The 25,505-nt window shown below is 40.7% G+C and overlaps 1 pseudogene; it reads right to left on the reverse strand.

The window, feature by feature from the left end:
• Positions 1 to 631: 631 nt before the first annotated feature.
• The window catches only part of LOC147880212 (uncharacterized), a 37,519-nt pseudogene continuing 12,645 nt past the window's right edge, over positions 632 to 25,505 (reverse strand).

The following is a 25,505-nucleotide window of genomic DNA, read 5'->3' on the forward strand; positions in this document are numbered from 1 at the left end:
GTAACATATCTCTTACATAAGAGCTTTTGAAATTCCTCTAGTAAAAAATAACATTTACATTATGAGATTTATAAAATTCATAAAATTTTATAGAGGGGGTGTAAAAAATTTGTAAAAATAGCTTACATAGGGGTTAACAAAATAATCCTCGAATGCACGTGATATAGGCATATTACACTAAGTGAACCCCCCTGAGTTTTTTTGTTTACTCAAACTAATGGGTGTGCAGAGGTATGGGCATGTACGTGAGTACATACACATTTCCACACATACAAAAGTGCTTAATTCAAAAAATCCCTCTTTTTATTGACTCAAACTAATGCATCCCATGAGCTAGGATTGATTGTGCTACATGAACTATGCTTTCCACTAAAAGAATGCCCATGCTTTTATATGCACACAAGATGTGTGTGTGTGTGTGTGTGTGTGTGTGTGTACCAAGCCCATAGTCTTAGCATCTTCTATGTCCACTCCATCATTAACCAAGCTATCTTTCCATTGGCTCTTTGGCCAAAAGTCATGACTAAGTTTCTCATGTTATACAATGGGCTTATCCATGCAAGAAATAAATGTCTCCCACTACTGAATGACAAGTTCTATCCACTTTGAATATGAATCCTTGCCTATATTGTTACCAAGATAAGATCTCCAATATTCCACATGCTTCTTGATTCTGCAAATTATAACATCTTTCTCATTCAAGTATGTTCTTGTAGGAACAGCATTAGGAATTCCTTATGGTAGCATTGCTCTACCTTCTGCATCACGTTTCCATAATTTAATACCTTCTAGTGGTTTCCATTGACTTGATTTTGGATGCATCATATATTGGAACACTGGATCACCATCACGCATGAAAAGCCCAAACTACAATGGTTTTGAATGACCCACTAATGCCTCTTTTCCTTCGCACAAGTATCCCTTTACAAATGTTTTGACATCAAGAACCTCTTGAATTACAAATGGGGATGGATGAGAGGTTTGGCATTCATTAAAAGATCGCATTAGATGAGGAAATGTGAAAGTACAACTCGTTCTTAGTTTCTGTCAGAATCTACTAAACAATGCATCGAGGTCCGCATGTGTATGCCCCACCATCAAGAACCCTAGTTAGATCATTTGAAAGACTCCACGTGCAACAAGGAGGGATAAGAATGCAAACAAGTATCTATTTTTATTCTCAGAACAATAGTTGTCTACCTGTAAGAGTAGTACTCATGGAAGTTGCTTGTACCCTTTACTGGATGAAGTTATCCTTGAACTTGTTGTAGCTTAAACATCATATTTATTTAGTTCTCTTGTTGAAAGTCCATCTTCATGCATGTGGCAGTCTAATGCATCTTTAGACATCAATGCAGAGAATAAATCTTGACTTCTGCTACCATGCTTGTTTGAAAGATCACCATACATGTGTTTGTCTAACCTCTCAAGGTTTTGCAAACATAGTGACAATGAACCAATAGTGAAATTAGGGTCATTCATCCAATACTGTAAAGAGAAGTTTCCATATGCCAATTGCCCATGTCCATAAGTGAGCATCCCTATTAAGGCTACAAGAAGTTGCATGATACGATTCAATGATTTGGTATAGGTTGTAGCCTTGGTATGCAAGTCTTCATTTGATCCATCTTGTCGTGAATGATGCAAGGATTCTGCTTTGGGTCCAGCTCTAAAGACAACCTCCATGCATAATATAGACTTTGCAAGACATTTTCTACAAACTATGTGCTCATCTCTTTAGTAACAACCGTTCCCTCTCCCCTTCTATCTTTGGTCTTTCTAGCTTCATTTTAAGTTCAGAGCAAGTGTTGCACTTGGAGAATGTGTTTGTCTTTGATAGAATAACTTGTTTGAATACAGTTCTCCATAATTTTCTGAATGTTGAACTTGACAAAGACTTGTACTTTAACCTATCCATTGTTTTGTTGACTTCTTGCCAAATATCCACTTGCTTGTATATGGACGGGATGACCATTTGTGTCTAGCGTTCACCTGTCATCATTGTATGACTTTTATGGGGCATTTTATCTACATTATACTCAACAAACAATTGAATCACAACTTCCCAACCTCCATATGCCTCATTCTATTTCGTATTATCTCCTTATTTCCATGGATAGCACTTCGCACTCCAAGATCATATTGATTCTTATACCTATAGAAGGTTGTCTTCGGAATTCCTTGTATTGTGTACCAAGCCTTACAATAAACATTCATATTTCCTATGAGGAATGTCAATCCACTTGTATGGGCTCTTCTAGCCACAATGGTTCCTAAAATCCTTGTATTCTACGATCATAAGCTCTTTTGGAGCGCCCGCCCTCGACCCTCTTGGATGTTTGTAGGTTGTTGTAAATGCTATTTTACTCGATCAGCAAAACATTGACCCCAGTATTCTTGTCGCACATTCAAAACCATTTCTCGATCAGCAACTTGACAACAACATCCTTTGCAACAATCAGTAGAACCCTTTGGATAGCCCTAGGGGTAGTCTTCATGGCCAACCATGTTTCGCTTTCATTCTTTTCCTTCTTTTTCTTATTTATCATCTTATATGGACATTTGATGTTTGATGTTTTCCCCATGTAAGTCATCAGTAGAAAGGAAAAACTGTGCAAGATTGTCCTCATTTTCAAAAGGTTCTCTTAGCAACAACCTACTCGCATCCTCGAATGTAAGTTGTTCAATTGGCCATTTTAGCAACTTCACCTGAAGACCATTCTATATAGACTGATTACTAGCACCATCTTGCATAATCACTTGAGAAGTGGCTATCCCCAGGTGATCATCCCCTAACTCTTTAGAATCAATTGCTTCATATGGATGCACAAAAAGTATGTGACCCTCCCCTAACTTTGTTTCCAAATGTTGTGACCATAAGAATACTTTTCTCCCCACACAATCATCTCTACTTTCCATTTGTCCTTCCTCTAGTATCATATTACAACCCTGTCCTTGCATAGACCTTAAACAAGAAAAATGATAAAAACATTAGAGCCATTGAAGCTAACCACTTGTGATAAGAAACAGTTTATACATAATCCAATCCTTTATAATGAGAGTATGTGCATGCCCACAAACCTAAAGGTTGTGTCACAACATTTGGTATATGTGTGCTAGTGCCTGAGGTTAACTTTGATAAGGGTTGTATTGCATTAGAATGCCAACGCACAATACTACCAAGTGCCTCTTTGACATAAGATGCACCCATGTTAGGGTATGGAAGCTCAACATCAAAAGCTCTATAGCAAACATCAATAGAAACTGATATCACCCCATTTCCTAATGGTTAGAAGTGGCAAAAACCATTTGGATCAATTGAAATAATTGTCCCCTCTTCTAACTTCAATCCATCCTTTAGTAGAACAATTTTGCATTCTGGCTCATATTGTGCCATGCCTATACTTGACAATACCCAAATTCAGATAACGGTTACTTTTTAAAACTCTCTCTCTCTCTCTCTCTCTCTCTCTCTCTCTCTCTCTCTCTCTGTGGTTAGTTGGGGATGCTTGACTAGCTTGTGTTTTGCCATGCTATATGGTCGGTATTGTGGGTGATTCCATGTTAATACTAATGTCGTTAGTGTTATTGGTGTTGTGCTTGATTATTGTGCTTTGAGTGCGGTTATGTTGGCATCGGTTGATTCGGTGATTCGTTCAATCGATTGTTAATAACTAATGTAATTGGCGGCTTGAGTACAGGTGATGGAACTCATAACGAGGATTGGAGTTAGTGCGAGGGTACCGATCGAGATGTGGTACAGCGCATTATATATGGCCATGGGCCAAATTTTGTATTTGTTTTATTATTGCAAGTTTGAGCAATATATTTTGTAGTGGACATAATTCATTTTGGGCCCTCAGATGGCTATGTAAAGCAAATCCCTCATTTTTGGATGAGAGGGATAATTTTGGCTCCTTGGTGCTTTTATGAAATATCATAAATACTTTAGATGAGGAAGCGTGAGCCACTCATCTAGGGGGGGAGATTGTACCCAGTCTGCTGTCGTTCTCGTGGTGTGATTGTGCTTTTCTTCTCCAATTGATTAAGTGGTGAATTTGTGTGAAAAGAATTACCTTTTGGTTTCAATGGTATCAGAGCTTTGGCGATGCTCTTGTGGAGAAAGAAAAGAAAATATCCCTCATGTGGAAATCGAAAGAAGGAGCAGATCTATGGAGTGCAAAGAGATTCAAGGAATTCAGGACATGTGAAAAGTGGCATGTTAAAAAGGTACACAGTTCATGAGAAAACGAGAAGTTCTGTGTGGATGTGATAGCTTTGCCACCACTTAGAAAGGAGCTAATCGTGAATTATGGGAGCAATAAAGGACGGATTTATCGAGACCTACATCTAAGGTCATGCATCTTTTTTTTTTTTAAATAAATTGTGTGATAAGAGCTCATTTGAGTGCTCTACCTTGTGGTAAAAAGTACAGCCAGCCATCACGCGTGCCACCTCTGCAGATCTACAGTGTCCACACGGCCTACATCATCATCCATGAAATCGCCTTGGCTCACGTGCTTTCTTTCTCTATCTGCGTGCTCAACACAGTCTTGGCCTTGTAGCAATCGTCGCGTGCACCGACTCTAGACTTGGAATCCAGAGGACTCTACTACTCTAGCTTGGAGTCCCTAGAGTCTCTAGGCACTTGTCCCATCGAAGTAGCCCGCTACCCGTGTGTAGTGTAGCTGCGCTACCTTTGCTATCCTGGCAGCCTCGATTCCGCCCCGTGCACCCTTTTGGAAATCTGTGTGACCATGCTGTGCGAGCTTTGTCTACTGACGGATAGTGATTGGAATCAGCAGCAGCATCGAAGATGGTGACATCATTCCTATTGACAGCATCATTTCTTTTTCAAACATTCTTTTTCTTCTTTTAAGCCAAAGTTCCCTTTGATTTCATACAAAGGGACCCTAAGGTTCAAAAGGCCCTTTAAAAGAATTTATTTATTAAAGAGAAAAAGAAGAAGAAGGTGTTCTAAAGTTCAAAAAAAAAGAAAGAAAGACATTTTCCTCTCTCTAGCGATCTGCAACACAAAGTATGAGGCCACCCCACCGACCAACAAAGGCGTATTTTTTTAATAAAAAGAGAAGAAGAGCAAAGCAAAATCTAAGAAAGCTCGAATCAAGAAGGCAATTGGAGCCATGAATCACCGAGCAATTAATTGGAGATCAGTCGAGCGCAAGTGCAAAGACGACTATGAGCGACATCATCGGTCACATATCTCCCACTCTAGTCCTTTCTACCTCCAATCAAAGAGCAAGATAAGTGATTTCTTTTGCTTTGTATTTCATACACTTAGTATCTTCCGCCATCCATTTCTTACCCTACACTTGAGTCACATTTTTCTTTCATCCGTTTAAATTTTCATACACTTAGTATCCTTATTTTTCTCCACTCCGCTTTATTTGTATTTATCGCAATTATCATGGCACATCAGCCACAGCCACCCATGCTCCAAGAGCAACTAGATACACTTCAAGCATAGTTGGCTAATGAGCATGAGCATAGGGAGAGATTGGAAAAGAAAATCAATGGTAAAAAAAGAAAGAGGCATTTATTTGATGATGAGTCATCCAACAATGATTCTAACAATGATCCTATTATCAGGACAGTCAAAGCCACACAGAGAGCACAAAGTTCGAGAAAAAAGAGTAAGATAAGTAGAAAAGCTTTCTCATTTCAATTTTTTGATGGAAAGAAAGAAGCATGCACTGTCTTATCTTGGATCAATCAGCTAGATGATTATTTTTTGGGGAGAAATTCTTTGAAAAAGATAAGATTAAATGTGCTACAAATCATTTAGTAGAGAATGCTGCACTTTGGTGGGACATCACTAAGCACAGTAAAAGGTGACCAAAATCTTGGAAGTCTTTTCAAAAGCTCATCAGGAGAGATTTCCTTCCCTCACATTTCAAAGCAAAAACCAGACAACAGTGGGATACTTTCAGACAGTTCAATAAGGAAATGATCTCCACATATACTAATAGATTTTGGCAAACGTTAATCCAATTACAATCCTTAGAGAAAGTTAATGAGCAAGATCAATGCACGAAGTATGTGGCAGGTCTAAAGTCTAAGTTGAGAGCCGAGATTAACATGTTTCATCCTCGCTCACTGAGCTCTGCAATTTCTCTTGCAATGAATTGTGAAAGGAAGAATGGAATCCTAAAAGAAGGGAAAGATTCAGAATGGCATGTACCCTTCCATAAGAAAACGAGATTTGATAAAAAGCCCTTCTTTAAATCTAAAAATGGTTTTGTTCCACAGAAGATAGATTCTTCTTCAAAGCCGAACGGTGGAAATTTTCTAAAGAAACAAATAAAATGTTTCAAGTGGAACAAGGTGGGACACATAGCCACTGAGTGTCCTAAAAGAAAGAAGACCCTGAGGGCAAAAGTGCACATGATTGACGACAAAGCAGCCAAACAAGAGGGAGGTAAGTATAATTGTCATGCTCTTCTAAAAATGAAAGGTTTCATTAATGGCAAAGAAGTTGTTATTCTACATGACGATGGTAGCACACATGATTTCATTTTGGAAAGAGCCATAACGAAGCTAAACCTAGAGTCTTTTCCATCTAACTATAAGGTCAAAACATCCAAAAACTCTAAAATGTGTAGCTAAAGATTTCTTACCAGAAAAGGCCTGTCGTGGAGTCATCCCGTTCACAGCGTTCGTGTAGCTATGATTCAGAATGTAAACTATCGTGTTACATGCTTCAACCCAAAAAGTCTTTGGCAAATCTTTCCCTTTCATCATACTCCTACCCATTTTGTAGATGATGTGCATCTTGCGCTCTGCTACTTCATTTTGCTGTGATGTATGTGGCGGGGGTTTCTGCCTCTTGATCTCGTGACTTTTGAAGTAACTTTTGAATTCACTTGATGTGAACTCTCCACCTCTGTCTGATCTCAACTTCTTCACCTTCCTCCCCGTTTCTTTCTCGACCATTACATGCCATTCTTTGAACTTACTAAAAGCCTCATCTTTAGTCTTCACGAAGTATATCCATATCCTTCTACTATAGTCAACGTCATGAAGTAGTAGGAACCACCCAAAGCTTCCATCTCCATCTTTCCGCAGAGGTCCATGTGAACGAGCTCTAGAGGAGCCTTTGCCTAGCTGGCCTCTTTAGGAAAGGGCTGCCGATGCTGCTTGCCGATCATGCAAGCTTCACATACATTAGGCAAATCTATAATTTCTGGTAGGTCAGCAATCATTCCACTTTTATGCATCTCCTTTAAAGAACTAAGGTTTAGATGACCAAACCTCTCATACCACAGCTTAGTATTGCTCACATCGGCTCAAGCACTGAAAGCTGAGAGTTCGTAGATGTTGCACCGTGTACCTTTACTGATGACCTTCCCTTGAAGATCCAAAATCTGTGCACCATTATTATCGAAGTGAACTTTGAGGTCCCGATCTATGATCGCAGAAACAACAATAAGTTCCTCTTGATATCTGGCACATGAAGAACATCGGACAACTATTTTACAACTCCATCTGACTTGAGAGCAATCGTACCTTTTCCTTTTGGTGGACATTTTGCATCATTGCCGATTGCTACCAGGATGTCATTCCCTACCGGATGTAGAGAGGTATACCAATCCTTTCGACTGGTCATGTGGCACGATGCACCACTATCAATAATCCAAGGTTTATCCGCAGGTACATGAATTGCCTTCGTGCAAATCTCCTCAATTGCTACGAACAGCTCTACTGGTACTGCCTGCGCGTTGTTGCTGGACTCTTTCTTTACTCTGTTCTTCTCACCTGCAATCTTCTTCTGGCACTCATTCTGCTTGTGCCCTGCCTTGTTGCAATAGAAGCACTTGATCTTCTTCTTTCTCTTTTTATCATCAGAAGAAGATGGGTTACCAAAGTCCTTACCCTTACCTTTCTTTGATCGAGCTGAGAAAGCTGAATCTTCTCCAGTCCTTGTCTTTTGACGCATCTCCTCCTCCAAAAGCATTGCACTGAAATCCTCAAAGTTGGGCAGATTTCTATTCTGTGTATTCAACGCCGTAATAAGACCATCGTACTTTGGTGGGAGAATCCATATGCACCTTTGTGCTAGATTCTCGCTAGTGATGGTGATGCCAATCGCAGTCATCTGATCGCGCAGATTCTTCACCCTGGTGATGAACTTGTTTGCTGTTTTAGACTCAGACAGTTTCTCATTTGCGAGTTGAGTCTCCAGATTCTGAATCCACGTTTGATTCGTGGTCTTGTATTGATTTTTCAAGACCGTCCATGCCTCCTCTGTAGTAGTGACATGTTGAATTAACACCATGACAAAATCACTTAAACTGCAGACAATAGAACACAGTGCATCTGCATTTCTTCTTGTCCACACGAGAATCTAATCCGTAGTTGGTACTATCTGTTGTCCTGCATTGGCTTGGATCTGCCGGTCTCACAACCGACTTCACGTCCACCCCAGTAGAAGTATCCCAAAGCTCATATGCGCTTAGGATGGTCTTCATCTTGAACTTCTAGAGTGGATAGTTAGTGCCATCCAACTTTTCGCTTTCGCCAAACGGTGGGATTCGCAGTCTTGTGGGCTGGGCTATCTCTCACAATCTACTCGCAAACAGAAACACACTACCAAATCTTCTTGCTAGAGCCCAAGCTTTGATACCATGTAAGAAAGCAATACAACGTCTGTGCTCAACAGATAATAGGATCTCGTATGCAAGAGAGAAAAACAGATAGTATGGAGAATAAAAAAATTGATTATTGTAAAGCTGATACAATAGATGGCGCTGCCTCCCAGCCATGCGCTCCTGTGTGAGAAACTTCGATGGCATGCTGGAAACAGTAGGGGACGGAGGTTGGATGCTAAGGAATCAGGGTTGCTATAGCCAGTGATAAATATGCTCTTATATAGCCACCAATTGTAGCCGGTTAGACCCAATTGGGAGACCGACCCAGTCAGCCCAAAACAGCCGCGGTCCCGAAATAGGCCACCGACCAACTGTTAAACTATGGGCTGCCCCGGGAAATGCTCTGTCTACCCTTAGTACGGTCAGTCATGGGATGCCTTCCCGCACTTGCATGTAGCCTAGTTGGCAGTGTGCCAACTCTATCTGAAGCCGTCTAGCCATCAGGCCACACATGGCCTCCATCTGGTGTCCAAACCCCAGGACCTACCAGATAACCAAGCTACTCAAATGCCTTCTCCTCATATGGGGGGCTTTCGAGTAGAGTTAGCTGGTTCCCGCATAGTTACATGAGAGTGGAGCATTGATATCTAACAATATCTAATTTTGGTGAATATAGTAATGGCTACTCAACCAAACACTAAGCCTACACACCAAAAGTTTCTTTCTCAAATTTTTGATTGTTTCTTAGAGGATTTACCACCTGGACTACCATGTTCTCGACTTGAAGATCATAGTATAGAAATCTTACCTAGTAATACTCCACCTTGCAAAGTTCCTTATAGAGTCAATCAGCTAGAACAAAAAGAGATTCAAAAGCAAGTGGAGGAACTGATAGAGAGAAGATTAATAAGACCCAGTAGTTCTCCCTGTGGAGCACCTGTCTTATTAGTCAAAAAGAAAATTAGAACCTATCGAATGTGCATAGACTATCGTGCACTGAACAAAATCGCAGTGAAGAACAGATATCCAATCCCTAGGATTGATGATCTTTTGGACAAATTGAAAGGGGCCAAGGTCTTCAGTAATATAGATCTCAAATCCGGCTATCATTAAGTTTGAATGGTAAAAGAGAATATATACAAGACTCCCTTTAGAACTCAGATGGGACATTATGAGTTCCTAGTTATGCCTTTTGGGCTAACTAATGCTCCAGCTACTTTTAGTAGAATGATGAACCGAATCTCTCTTAAACACCAAGATTGTGTGGTAGTATTCTTCGATGATATTCTGGTGTTTAGCAAAGATGTTGAGGAGCATAAGGAACATCTGAAGCTAGTCTTTTCACTCTTGAAAGAAAATCAATTATACATAAATCCTGAAAAGAGCACTTTCTTTCAAAATCAGATAGAGTATTTGGGTCACATTGTATCCGCCAATGGGATTCGAGTAGATCCAAAGAAGATTGAGAGCATAGTCACATGGCCTAAACCCCAAGATATACATGAATTAAGATCATTATTGGGATTAAGATCATTCTTGGGATTATAGATACCCCTAGTAGAATGCAATTATAGCACATATGATAAAGAACTAACCGCTGTTGTGCATGCCTTACGAATGTGGAAACATTATTTGATGGGATCTGAGTTTCTTATCAAAACCGATCAGCAAAGTAGCAATCATTTGTTGACTCCGCCACTTATATCCGATAGGCATATCAAGTGGGCATCATTTATATAGAGTTTTCAGCCCATGATTTAGTATCAACCTAGAAAAGAGAATGTAGTTGCTGATGCTCTTAGCAGAAAGCCAAGTATTAATCACATCACTGTTCTAGAGATCCAGCCTTTCGAAGGTATGAAGAATTGTTATCAAGGGGATCCAGACTTCTCCGATATATGGAACAAATTAGAGACTAATAATTGGAATCCTATGTTGGACTATTCATGCAATGATGGATACCTCTTTTATCAAAAGAAATTACGCATCACTCGACCCTTTAGACAAATTGTAATGGAGGAAATGCACCAACCACCATATATGGGACATAGGGTAGTGACTGCCACTTTACAAGTGATAGCAAGAGAATTTCATTGGCCTACTATAAGAAAAGATGTGGCTAAGTTTGTAACCAAATGCATCACTTGTCAGAAGATCAAGAGTTACAAAGGAAAGACCCCAGGATTACTAATGCCTTTGCTTATTCCTACACAACCTTGGGAATAAATATCTATGGATTTCATAATAGGTTTTCCTACTACAACGAATCGAAATGATATGATCTGGACGATAGTAGATCGCTTTAGTAAGCAAGCATATTTCATCCCATGCAAGAAGACTTTAATAGCTCAGCAAGCTGCACATTTATTCATCAAGCATATCTTTGTTCATCATGGCTTGCCAAAGATTCGAAGTTTTGCAGTAATTTCTGGACTGCATTATTTCTTAATCTAGGCACTAAGTTAGATTTCTCATCAACCTTTCATTCATAATCGAATGGACAAACTGAGGTTACAAACAGTACCATTCTAGATATGATAAGAGCTTATGCAAGAAGTCAACCAAAGACATGGGACAAATACATTCATCTCTTACAGTTTGCTTATAATAATACTCCTCATTCTGCAACTGGTGGTGGAAGAGCACCCTTTGAGATTATCTATGGGAAGGTTTTACCTATTCCTATCACACGATTGACCCATAGAGTAGAGGTAGTAGATGTATTTACCCATGACTATCAAAATATTCTCAAAGAGGGTCAAGAAGCCATTGCAATCGCACAAGAGAAGTACACAAAACTAGCTAATAAGAAACGGAAACACATGCTTTTTAAAGAAGGCGATTATGTACTTCTTTGGATTGACAAAAGAAGATTGAAGAGTGTTGAGAAATGGCCAGTAATCAAGATGTCACCACGTTTTTATGGACCATTCAAGGTGATTCAGAAAATCAATGATCTAGCTTATAGGCTTGAATTACCTGATAATTGGAAAATACATAATGCTTTCCATATCAGCTTCTTAAAGCCCTTCAAAGGACCTTTACCTATTCATCCCTTTCTATGAAGAGGCTCCATTGATTGTTACTGAAGAAGAAATTCTAGGACCTGAATGCATTATTGATCATCAATAGACCTCGACCCGAAAAGGAAATGTCTATATTAAATACTTACTCATATTAAAGAATCATCCGAGGGATGATGCTCAGTGGATGCCTAAGCGATTCTTTCAAACTTTCGCAGACTCATTAGTTCCTATAATCAAACATGCAACTAAGGTTAGTTGCAATCCAAGCAAGAGGGATGTTACAAAAATTATATTTTTTGATATATCTTGCTTTGGATATTATTACTTTAGTCAAGTGTGACTATGGCAAAGTACTCCATAGGAGCGCACCAGACGCGGCGGGGGTCCTAGTGGATACTTTGTGTGGTTAGTTGCGGATGCCTGACTAGCTTGTGTTTTGCCATGTTAGATGGTCGGTATTGTGGGTGATTCCATGTTAATACTAATGTCGCTAGTGTTATTGGTGTTGTGCTTGATTATTGTGCTTTGAGCATGGTTATGTTGGGATCGGTTGATTCGGTGATTCGTTCAATCGATTGTTAATAACTAATGTAATTGGTGGCTTGAGTACAAGTGATGGAACTCATAGCGAGGATTGGAGTTAGTGCGAGGGTACCGATCGAGGTGTGGCACAGCGCATTATATATGGCCATGGACCAAATTTTGTAATTGTTTTATTATTGCAAGTTTGAGCAATATATTTTGTTGTGGACTGCATAATTCATTTTGGGCCCTAAGCTGGCTATGTATAGCAAATCCCTCATTTTTGGATGAGAGGGATAATTTTGGCTCCTTGGTGCTTTTATGAAATATCATAAATACTCTAGATGAGGAAGCATGAGCCACTCATCTAGGGGGGGAGATTGTACCCAGTCTGCTATCGTTCTCGTGGTGTGATTGTGCTTTTCTTCTCTAATTGATTCAGTGGTGAATTTGTGTGAAAAGAATTACCTTTTGGTTTCACTCTCTCTCTTCTCTCTGTCTCTCTGTCTCTCTGTCTCTCTCTCTCACACACACACACACACACACACACATTCAAAACATGTTTTGAGTTTCCAAATGGACCTTAGGTAATTTGTGCTTCATGGATGTTAGTCATCTCTCTCACACTTGCACACACATACACAAACATGTTCTTAGACATGCTCACACAAACTTGCTTGATGTCCTTGAGTCAATTTTAGAAGTAGGGTATTGAACACAATTATCATGCTTTGTAAATCAATTTTGATCCATTTTGTGTTCACTCATGCACACACAAACACATTGAGAATATGTTTTGAGTTTCCAAATTGACCTTAGGTCAATTTGCAATTCATGGATAATAGTGAGAACACACACACACACACACACACACACACATTTTCTTTACTTTATAAACACACACCCACACACACATATATACACAAACTCCCTTTCTTTGGCAAAATTTGTACCCCTCATTTATTGGTCCTCATGCCCCCACCCTCACTTCCCACTTATGATTTACACTTAATGAACCACCCCACTTGAAAGCTTCTTATTGTTACTACTAACCCTTAAATTTTTATTTAAACCCTATGCCTTTTCTGTCATTTAGAATATATAATTTATTTAAATTGAACTATTAATTTCCCCCTTGCCCTACCTAAGTTTAAAAAAAAAACTTTTTCATGATTTATTACAAATTTATCACCCCCAGTCCCTTTGTTTCTACTTTATTTTGCTTTTAAATTGTTTCTTCCCTCTTAAGTTTTCTTCTTTCATCCCAAACCCCCCATTCTTTAATTTTTTGTCCTTCTGATGTACCTTTAGTAATTCCTATTTCTACTATACCCAATTATAACCCCTCTAATTCTCCCCTAACCACACACACACACACACTCTCTCTCTCTCTAAGATATGAAATGGGCCTTGGGTTGATATGAGAAGTAGGGCATCAAACGCAATCATAGAGCATTGCAAATTGACCTTAGGTCAATTTGACGATCTCTCTCTCTCTGTCTCTCACACACACACATACACACACACACACACACATTCAAAACATGTTTTGAGTTTCCAAATGGACCTTAGGTAATTTGTGCTTCATGGATGTTAATCATCTCTCTCACACATTCACACACACACACACAAACATGTTCTTAGACATGCCTACACAAACTTGCTTGGCGTCCTTGAGTCAATTTTAGAAGTAGGGTATTGAACACAATTGTCATGCTTTGCAAATCAATTTTGATCCATTTGGTGTTTACTCATGCACACACACACACATTGAGAATATGTTTTGAGTTTCCAAATCGACCTTAGGTCGATTTGCACTTCATGGATTTTGGTGATCACATACACACAAACACACACACACACACACACACACACACACACACACACAGTTATGGATAAATTTAACCAAGGTAAAAGGCATACACTACAAGGCATAGGCCATTTTCCGACGGAAATACCGACGCTTTTTACATTAAAATTTTTTTTTTTCACGAGCGCAAAGGTCGCTATAAAAGTCGCTAAAAGCCTCGAAAAAGGAGCGTCGCTATAAACTGTCGCTATACAGCGATGCTGTTAATCGTCACTATATAGCGACGATGCAAACGTCGCTATATAGCGACACTGTTAATCATCGCTATATAGCGACACTAGTAAACGTCGCTATATAGCGACGATTAACAGAAGTAAAAAAAAAGGGTTAGTGGGGCTGAACAGGGCTTCCTTTTGGCCCTGTTTAGCCCCACTAATCCTTTTTTTTTTTTGTAATTACAAAAGAAAGTTTTTTATAACAAAATTTCCCTTGCTTGCAGGGTGATACAAAATTGTTCTTGTGAAACGATGAGGAAGAAATGCATATACATATACAACTGTGTTTGTAACAAAATTACCCTGTGAAAGGGCGATACAAAATTACTCAAATGAGTGGATATACAAAATGCTACTACCACTACTCATCCGAATCCGAATCATCTTTGTCTTGTTGGCCTGTTCCTTGGTCCTCGACACCTGCGTCTTCTCCCTCGTCCTCAGCACCTGCGTTCAATCCTTGCCCCTGTTGATCGCTCGCCTCCGATGATGGGATGCTTGAGCTTTGACCCTAAGAGTGAACCATATAAATCAAAAATTAGATTGGAACTGAAATTAAAAAGTGAGATTACAAGTAGGAGTAAACTTATACTGTGCGAGCAGCCACCTCAGCCCAATCGACTGTCGCTCCCATTGCCTCTTGCTCAATGAACCACGGCTTTGTTCCTATCCGAAATGCGCGTCGCGTCTCTGCATCCGTAGGAAGACGACCCATCGCAGCTTGCTGTGGATCCAATTTACGAGAGTTAGAGTTAGCTAAAGTGCATGTAATATGTAAGTAAAACAAATAGAAAAATACATTAAATGGGAAGAAGTAGACTTACCACGGTTGCCTCGAACACATACTGTCCGCCTGCACCAAAGTGCGAAGTACCTACGACGTCCAGCCGTCTCTTTGCAGCCCTCCTCTGACCCTCGAACATTTTGGGATGGTCCCTATGTTGCTTCTTGAAGTACTTCCAATCAACTTTGTCTGCCCAGCTGGGTTTAGCTAACCCCTTTGTAATGGAAGTATGCAAGGTTGATCTGCGATGCTTTAGGACCAAACCCATGCGCTCGAGCATATAATTGTTATTAAACTCCATATTTGGCGGATTAGGGTATCTTTGTTTTAACTCATCGATCACCGCCTGCTTCTTTTGGGCATCTTGATACCGCCAATCGGTATTTATGCTGCTCTTGAAGTGATGACTCATCAACCTCCTCATGGCGGCCATCACTGCTTTGCCCTTTTTGTCTTCTATTATCTCTCCGGTAGATGTGATTTGATAGGAGAGATCCCCTGATGAGTAAGGGGGACTGACGGTAGCAGAGTCTGAAGGAGTGGAAGCTGCGCGACCGCTTCCGGATCGAGGAGTAGTAGTAGGAGTAGGAGAGGGAAAGGGACCTGACTGATACTGTGTCTCCGGACCAAGTGGAGACCTAAAGGAGCCTGAGTGTGCTGACTCATCTACATCTCCTGAGTCAGCACAACATGAGCCACCCATCCTACTCTTCCTTCCCTTGCGGGAGGCATGTGCAGGTGATGATCCCGCGGTCGAAGAGGCGCGAGGGGATGGCTGGACAGTACATCCACCCATCGGTGTAGGGGAAGGAATTGCGGAGGTCCTCTGAGAGAGCAGAGAGAAGAATCTCGCTGCCTCCTCATCGCTCATCTGCGCTACAAACTCGTCGGGAGTCCCGACAAAGCCATGCGTGGCTAGCAAAGGAGTTCCCCGAGGGGTAGTCGCAGTGCTACATGGAAGAGGGGTCGGACCAGGGGTAGTCGCAGTGCTAGGACCGAGAGGAGTCAGACCAGGGGTAGTCCTCGGGGTAGTCGCCTGAGAGGAATCAAAGTCCTCTGGAGCATATAGATCGTGAGCTCTCCTCCTGCGAGGCTATCCGTACTCGTCGGATGAGCGACGTGATCCCATGTCTAACATAGACACAAACACGAAAACAGAAAACAAAAAACAAACATAAGCATTCTCATAGGCATAGGCATAGGTAAGAAGAAAGAAGAAGGAAAGGACAGAAGAGGGAAAGGAAAGAGGGAAAGAAGAGGCAAAGGAAAGAGGGAAAGAAGATGGAAAGGAAAGAAAAGAATGAGAATGAGGAAATAGAGAATGAGAGAAGGGAGAAATAGAGAAGGGGAAACAGATGAGGGAAAATAGAGAAGGAGAGAAGGGGGAAATGAGAGAAGGGGGAATTAATAGAGTGGGAAATAGAGAATGAGCTTAAGCAGAAATAGAGAATGAGCTTATGCTTCTCTCATTCTCTATTTCTGCATAAGCTCATGCATAAGCATGAGCTTATGCGGAAACTTAAGCATAAGCTCATGCTCATGCATGAGCATAAGCATGAGCTTATGCTTATGCTTATGCTTAGGCATAGGCATCGGAAATAGAGAAGGATCTTATGTGGAAATAGAGAATGAGTTTCCGCATGCTTATGCTCATGCGGAAAAAGAGAAGGAGCTTATGCGGAAAAAGAGAAAGAGGAGCTTATGCGGAAAAAGAGAAGGAGAGAAGCTTATGCGGAAACTCATTCTCTATTTCCGCATAAGCTCCTTCTCTTTTTCCGCATGAGCTTATGCTTATGCTCATGAGTGAGCATGAGCTTATGCTCATGTTTCCACATAAGCTCATGCTTATGCGTGAGCTTATGCGGAAATAGAGAATGAGAGAAGCATAAGCTTCTCTCATTCTCTATTTCCGCATAAGCTCATGCATAAGCATAGCTTATGCGGAAACTTAAGCATAAAAAGGGAATGAGCTTATGCGTAAACTTAAGCATAAGCTCATGCTCATGCGGAAAAAGAGAAGGAGCTTATGCATAAAAAGAGAAGGAGCTTATGCGGAAATAGAGAAGGAGCTTATGCATAAAAAGAGAAAGATGAGCTTATGCGGAAAAAGAGGAGGAGAGAAGCTTATGCTTCTCTCATTCTCTATTTCCGCATAAGCATAAGCTTATGCGTAAACTTAAGCATAATCTCATGCTCATGCGGAAAAAGAGAAGGAGCTTATGCATAAAAAGAGAAGGAGCTTATGCGGAAATAGAGAATGAGAGAAGCTTATGCTTCTCTCATTCTCTATTTCCGCATAAGCTCATGCGGAAAAAGAGAAGGAGCTTATGCATAAAAAGAGAAGGAGGAGCTTATGCGGAAAAAGAGAAGGAGCTTATGTGGAAATAGAGAACGAGAGAAGCATAAGCTTCTCTCATTCTCTATTTCCTCATAAGCTCACGCATAAGCTTATGCGTGAAACTTAAGCATAAGCTTATGTGGAAACTTAAGCATAAGCTTATGTGTAAACTTAAGCATAAGCTCATGCTCATGCATGAGGTTATGCTTATGCTTATGCTTATGCTTAAGCATAAGCATAAGCATAAGCTCATGCTTATGCTCATGTGGAAAAAGAGAAGGAGCTTATGCATAAAAAGAGAAGGAGGAGCTTATGCGGAAAAAGAGAAGGAGCTTATGTGGAAATAGAGAATGAGAGAAGCATAAGCTTCTCTCATTCTCTATTTCCGCATAAGCTCACGCATAAGCTTATGCGTGAAACTTAAGCATAAGCTCATGCTCATGCATGAGCATAAGCATGAGCTTATGCTCATGTGGAAAAAGAGAAGGAGCTTATGCATAAAAAGAGAAGGAGGACCTTATGCGGAAAAAGAGAAGGAGCTTATGCGGAAAAAGAGAAGGAGCTTATGCTCATGCGGAAAAAGAGAAGGAGCTTATGCATAAAAAGAGAAGGAGGAGCTTATGCGGAAAAAGAGAAGGAGCTTATGCGAAAATAGAGAATGAGAGAAGCATAAGCTTCTCTCATTCTCTATTTCTGCATAAGCTCACGCATAAGCTTATGCGTGAAACTTAAGCATAAGCTTATGCGTAAACTTAAGCATAAGCTCATGCTCATGCATGAGCATAAGCATGAGCTTATGCTTATGATTATGCTTAAGCATAAGCTCATGCTTATGCTCATGCGGCAAAAGAGAAGGAGCTTATGCATAAAAAGAGAAGGAGGAGCTTATGCGGAAAAAGAGAAGGAGCTTATGCGGAAATAGAGAATGAGAGAAGCATAAGCTTCTCTCATTCTCTATTTCCGCATAAGCTCATGCATAAGCATAAGCTTATGCGGAAACTTAAGCATAAGCTCATGCTCATGCATGAGCATAAGCATAAGCTCATGCTTATGCTCATGCGGAAAAAGAGAAGGAGCTTATGCATAAAAAGAGAAGGAGGAGCTTATGCGGAAAAAGAGAAGGAGCTTATGCGGAAAAAGAGAAGGAGCTTATGCTCATGCGGAAAAAGAGAAGGAGCTTATGCATAAAAAGAGAAGGAGGAGCTTATGCGAAAAAACAGAAGGAGCTTATGCGGAAATAGAGAATGAGAGAAGCATAAGCTTCTCTCATTCTCTATTTCCGCATAAGCTCATGCATAAGCTTATGCATGAAACTTAAGCATAAGCTTATGCGTAAACTTAAGCATAAGCTCATGCTTATGCTCATGCGGAAAAAGAGAAGGAGCTTATGCATAAAAAGAGAAGGAGGAGCTTATGCAGAAAAAGAGAAGGAGCTTATGCGGAAATAGAGAATGAGAGAAGCATAAGCTTCTCTCATTCTCTATTTCTGCATAAGCTCATGCATAAGCATAAGCTTATGCGGAAACTTAAGCATAAGCTCATGCTCATGCATGAGCATAAGCATGAGCTTATGCTTATGCTTATGCTTAAGCATAAGCATAAGCATGAGCATAAGCTCATGCTTATGCTCATGCAGAAAAAGAGAAGGAGCTTATGCATAAAAAGAGAAGGAGGAGCTTATGCGGAAAAAGAGAAGGAGCTTATGCGGAAATAGAGAATGAGAAGCTTCTCTCATTCTCTATTTCCGCATAAGCTCATGCATAAGCATAAGCTTATGCGGAAACTTAAGCATAAGCTCATGCTCATGCATGAGCATAAGCATGAGCTTATGCTCATGCAGAAAAAGAGAAGGAGCTTATGCATAAAAAGAGAAAGAGGAGCTTATGCGGAAAAAGAGAAGGAGCTTATGCAGAAATAGAGAATGAGAGAAGCATAAGCTTCTCTCATTCTCTATTTCCGCATAAGCTCATGCATAAGCATAAGCTTATGCGGAAACTTAAGCATAAGCTCATGCTCATGCGGAAAAAGAGAAGGAGCTTATGCATAAAAAGAGAAAGAGGAGCTTATGCGAAGGGGGAAAAGAGATGAGGGGGAAAGAGAGAAGGGGAAAAAAGAGAATAAGAGAAGAGGGAAAAAAGAGAAGGGGGAAAAAGGAGAAAAAGAGAAGGGGGAAGAAGGAAAGAGAGAGAGGGGAAGAGAGGGTTCCTACGCCCATCACTGCAGCTAGCGCTTAAGGTGCTAGCTGCAGGCCAATGCAAATAACAAAAATAATAAATGGAAAGAAGAGGAAGCACTTACCTGTAAAAGTATGTCCCACTCGGTGTAGTGGACTGGCCCTACAAAAGAGAGAGTATGTCCCGCTCGGTGCAGTGGACTGGCCCTACAAAAGAGAGAATGCAACCCATTTTTTCAAATAAGATGTTAGTGGAAAGAGGAGATTACAAAAGCAACTTCTTGAAGGGAGGAGATTGAGGAGACAAGGAAAGGAGGAGATTGAGGAGAGAAGGAGAAAGAGAAGGAAGAGAAATATAGAAAAAAGAGGTGAGTTTTCTTTCTTTCTTTCTTGAAATCTCGTTTTTTGTTTCAATCCTTTCAAATCAAGCATGAAAACTAGTTTACAGGTTTAGCAATACAAGTAGAAACACTCACAAAACTAAAGCTAACAAACAAACAACCTACATTGTTGAAACAAACTCACCTCTTGAAGAACTTTCTTTCAGGAAACCAAAGAGGGAAAAGGAGAGATTTGGAGTACAAGAGGTAGGAGAAGGGTGAGGAGTGGAAAATAGAGTGAGAGGTTGCTTGAAATAGATGGGAGGTCGTCGAAAATAGGTGGGAGGAGATTTTGGGTTGCTTACTTGAGAGATTAGGGAATGGATTGAGCAAAACGCCGCGCGTTTCGACGTTTCGGGTTTTAACCCACAGCGTCGCTTATTCGTCGCTATATAGCGACGTTTTTAATTAAAAACGTCGCTATATAGCGACGGAAAAGAGCGTCGCTATATAGCGATGCTTACTGTTCATTTTTTTTATATGGCCTCATGTGAAGCTCTAACATGCTATGCTTATAATTGTCAATATCTCCTCTTACTATATAGCCTTACTATATAGGATTTTTTGTTTCAATCCTTACCGTCATTCTTTTTATATGGCCTCAAGAGAAGCTCAAATTAAACATGCTATGCTTATAATTGTCAATATCTCCTCTTCATGCTTATGTTGTGATTTTATAAGTGTAGATGGAAGGGACAAGTGGAAGCTCATCCGATGATGCGCCAACGCCCGGGAACACGAAGTGGCTTATGGAGAGGTTATACTGTCATTGCACTCATTGCAAGCGAGAAGTACGACATCAACGTCGTATTATCATGCGCCACTTGCGGATGTATGGGGAGGAGCCGGAACCAGTACCCCCCGTAGGTGTTGCACATGTTGATGGATCATCGGTAAGTCAAAGCTATTTAAGTTCGCAATCTTATTGTATACCAGGAAATAGAAGATCTTATATTTACACGAATGAGCTTATGACAGGATGAGGGAGGTGACGAGGGTACACATATACCTTCTCACTTTCAACAAGACTATAGTCTTCCGGATGATGACGAGAGTATGGTCGACATGATGGATTCCATTTTTAGGGGCACTACATCCCACGTACACGTGATGTCAGAGTCTGAGGTCAAAATGCGAGAGGTGCAATCAACACAATTGTAGGAGGGTGCTAGGATGTCTAAACTACTTGCTTGTCTCTCAATCTTGAATCTACAAGTACAGTATGGGTCGAAGAGGCGCGAGGGGATGGCTGGACAGTACATCCACCCATCGGTGTAGGGGAAGGAATTGCGGAGGTCCTCTGAGAGAGCAGAGAGAAGAATCTCGCTGCCTCCTCATCGCTCATCTGCGCTACAAACTCGTCGGGAGTCCCGACAAAGCCATGCGTGGCTAGCAAAGGAGTTCCCCGAGGGGTAGTCGCAGTGCTACATGGAAGAGGGGTCGGACCAGGGGTAGTCGCAGTGCTAGGACCGAGAGGAGTCAGACCAGGGGTAGTCCTCGGGGTAGTCGCCTGAGAGGAATCAAAGTCCTCTGGAGCATATAGATCGTGAGCTCTCCTCCTGCGAGGCTATCCGTACTCGTCGGATGAGCGACGTGATCCCATGTCTAACATAGACACAAACACGAAAACAGAAAACAAAAAACAAACATAAGCATTCTCATAGGCATAGGCATAGGCAAGAAGAAAGAAGAGGGAAAGGAAAGAAGAGGGAAAGGAAAGAGGGAAAGAAGAGGCAAAGGAAAGAGGGAAAGAAGATGGAAAGGAAAGAAAAGAATGAGAATGAGGAAATAGAGAATGAGAGAAGGGGGAAATAGAGAAGGGGAAACAGATGAGGGAAAATAGAGAAGGAGAGAAGGGGGAAATGAGAGAAGGGGGAATTAATAGAGTGGGAAATAGAGAATGAGCTTAAGCAGAAATAGAGAATGAGCTTATGCTTCTCTCATTCTCTATTTCTGCATAAGCTCATGCATAAGCATGAGCTTATGCGGAAACTTAAGCATAAGCTCATGCTCATGCATGAGCATAAGCATGAGCTTATGCTTATGCTTATGCTTAGGCATAGGCATCGGAAATAGAGAAGGATCTTATGTGGAAATAGAGAATGAGTTTCCGCATGCTTATGCTCATGCGGAAAAAGAGAAGGAGCTTATGCGGAAAAAGAGAAAGAGGAGCTTATGCGGAAAAAGAGAAGGAGAGAAGCTTATGCGGAAACTCATTCTCTATTTCCGCATAAGCTCCTTCTCTTTTTCCGCATGAGCTTATGCTTATGCTCATGAGTGAGCATGAGCTTATGCTCATGTTTCCACATAAGCTCATGCTTATGCGTGAGCTTATGCGGAAATAGAGAATGAGAGAAGCATAAGCTTCTCTCATTCTCTATTTCCGCATAAGCTCATGCATAAGCATAGCTTATGCGGAAACTTAAGCATAAAAAGGGAATGAGCTTATGCGTAAACTTAAGCATAAGCTCATGCTCATGCGGAAAAAGAGAAGGAGCTTATGCATAAAAAGAGAAGGAACTTATGCGGAAATAGAGAAGGAGCTTATGCATAAAAAGAGAAAGATGAGCTTATGCGGAAAAAGAGGAGGAGAGAAGCTTATGCTTCTCTCATTCTCTATTTCCGCATAAGCATAAGCTTATGCGTAAACTTAAGCATAATCTCATGCTCATGCGGAAAAAGAGAAGGAGCTTATGCATAAAAAGAGAAGGAGCTTATGCGGAAATAGAGAATGAGAGAAGCTTATGCTTCTCTCATTCTCTATTTCCGCATAAGCTCATGCGGAAAAAGAGAAGGAGCTTATGCATAAAAAGAGGAGGAGCTTATGCGGAAAAAGAGAAGGAGCTTATGTGGAAATAGAGAATGAGAGAAGCATAAGCTTCTCTCATTCTCTATTTCCTCATAAGCTCACGCATAAGCTTATGCGTGAAACTTAAGCATAAGCTTATGTGGAAACTTAAGCATAAGCTTATGTGTAAACTTAAGCATAAGCTCATGCTCATGCATGAGGTTATGCTTATGCTCATGTGGAAAAAGAGAAGGAGCTTATGCATAAAAAGAGAAGGAGGAGCTTATGCGGAAAAAGAGAAGGAGCTTATGTGGAAATAGAGAATGAGAGAAGCATAAGCTTCTCTCATTCTCTATTTCCGCATAAGCTCACGCATAAGCTTATGCGTGAAACTTAAGCATAAGCTTATGCGTAAACTTAAGCATAAGCTCATGCTCATGCATGAGCATAAGCATGAGCTTATGCTTATGCTTATGCTTAAGCATAAGCATAAGCATAAGCTCATGCTTATGCTCATGCGGAAAAAGAGAAGGAGCTTATGCATAAAAAGAGAAGGAGGACCTTATGCGGAAAAAGAGAAGGAGCTTATGCGGAAAAAGAGAAGGAGCTTATGCTCATGCGGAAAAAGAGAAGGAGCTTATGCATAAAAAGAGAAGGAGGAGCTTGTGCGGAAAAAGAGAAGGAGCTTATGCGAAAATAGAGAATGAGAGAAGCATAAGCTTCTCTCATTCTCTATTTCTGCATAAGCTCACGCATAAGCTTATGCGTGAAACTTAAGCATAAGCTTATGCGTAAACTTAAGCATAAGCTCATGCTCATGCATGAGCATAAGCATGAGCTTATGCTTATGATTATGCTTAAGCATAAGCTCATGCTTATGCTCATGCGGCAAAAGAGAAGGAGCTTATGCATAAAAAGAGAAGGAGGAGCTTATGCGGAAAAAGAGAAGGAGCTTATGCGGAAATAGAGAATGAGAGAAGCATAAGCTTCTCTCATTCTCTATTTCCGCATAAGCTCATGCATAAGCATAAGCTTATGCGGAAACTTAAGCATAAGCTCATGCTCATGCATGAGCATAAGCATAAGCTCATGCTTATGCTCATGCGGAAAAAGAGAAGGAGCTTATGCATAAAAAGAGAAGGAGGAGCTTATGCGGAAAAAGAGAAGGAGCTTATGCGGAAAAAGAGAAGGAGCTTATGCTCATGCGGAAAAAGAGAAGGAGCTTATGCATAAAAAGAGAAGGAGGAGCTTATGCGAAAAAACAGAAGGAGCTTATGCGGAAATAGAGAATGAGAGAAGCATAAGCTTCTCTCATTCTCTATTTCCGCATAAGCTCATGCATAAGCTTAGGCATGAAACTTAAGCATAAGCTTATGCGTAAACTTAAGCATAAGCTCATGCTCATGCATGAGCATAAGCTCATGCTTATGCTCATGCGGAAAAAGAGAAGGAGCTTATGCATAAAAAGAGAAGGAGGAGCTTATGCAGAAAAAGAGAAGGAGCTTATGCGGAAATAGAGAATGAGAGAAGCATAAGCTTCTCTCATTCTCTATTTCTGCATAAGCTCATGCATAAGCATAAGCTTATGCGGAAACTTAAGCATAAGCTCATGCTCATGCATGAGCATAAGCATGAGCTTATGCTTATGCTTATGCTTAAGCATAAGCATAAGCATAAGCATAAGCATGAGCATAAGCTCATGCTTATGCTCATGCAGAAAAAGAGAAGGAGCTTATGCATAAAAAGAGAAGGAGGAGCTTATGCGAAAAAAGAGAAGGAGCTTATGCGGAAATAGAGAATGAGAAGCTTCTCTCATTCTCTATTTCCGCATAAGCTCATGCATAAGCATAAGCTTATGCGGAAACTTAAGCATAAGCTCATGCTCATGCATGAGCATAAGCATGAGCTTATGCTCATGCAGAAAAAGAGAAGGAGCTTATGCATAAAAAGAGAAAGAGGAGCTTATGCGGAAAAAGAGAAGGAGCTTATGCGGAAATAGAGAATGAGAGAAGCATAAGCTTCTCTCATTCTCTATTTCCGCATAAGCTCCTTCTCTTTTTCCGCATAAGCTCCTCTTTCTCTTTTTATGCATAAGCTCCTTCTCTTTTTCTGCATGAGCATAAGCTCATGCTTATGATAAGCTCATGCATAAGCATAAGCTTATGCGGAAACTTAAGCATAAGCTCATGCTCATGCGGAAAAAGAGAAGGAGCTTATGCATAAAAAGAGAAAGAGGAGCTTATGCGAAGGGGGAAAAGAGATGAGGGGGAAAGAGAGAAGGGGAAAAAAGAGAATAAGAGAAGAGGGAAAAAAGAGAAGGGGGAAAAAGGAGAAAAAGAGAAGGGGGAAGAAGGAAAGAGAGAGAGGGGAAGAGAGGGTTCCTACGCCCATCACTGCAGCTAGCGCTTAAGGTGCTAGCTGCAGGCCAATGCAAATAACAAAAATAATAAATGGAAAGAAGAGGAAGCACTTACCTGTAAAAGTATGTCCCACTCGGTGTAGTGGACTGGCCCTACAAAAGAGAGAGTATGTCCCGCTCGGTGCAGTGGACTGGCCCTACAAAAGAGAGAATACAACCCATTTTTTCAAATAAGATGTTAGTGGAAAGAGGAGATTACAAAAGCAACTTCTTGAAGGGAGGAGATTGAGGAGACAAGGAAAGGAGGAGATTGAGGAGAGAAGGAGAAAGAGAAGGAAGAGAAATATAGAAAAAAGAGGTGAGTTTTCTTTCTTTCTTTCTTGAAATCTCGTTTTTTGTTTCAATCCTTTCAAATCAAGCATGAAAACTAGTTTACAGGTT

This window comes from Dipteris shenzhenensis, chromosome 32 (genome assembly GCF_047967505.1).
Source record: "Dipteris shenzhenensis isolate YYH24624 ecotype China chromosome 32, Dip_SZ_1.0, whole genome shotgun sequence".
NCBI classification, from domain to species: domain Eukaryota; kingdom Viridiplantae; phylum Streptophyta; class Polypodiopsida; order Gleicheniales; family Dipteridaceae; genus Dipteris; species Dipteris shenzhenensis.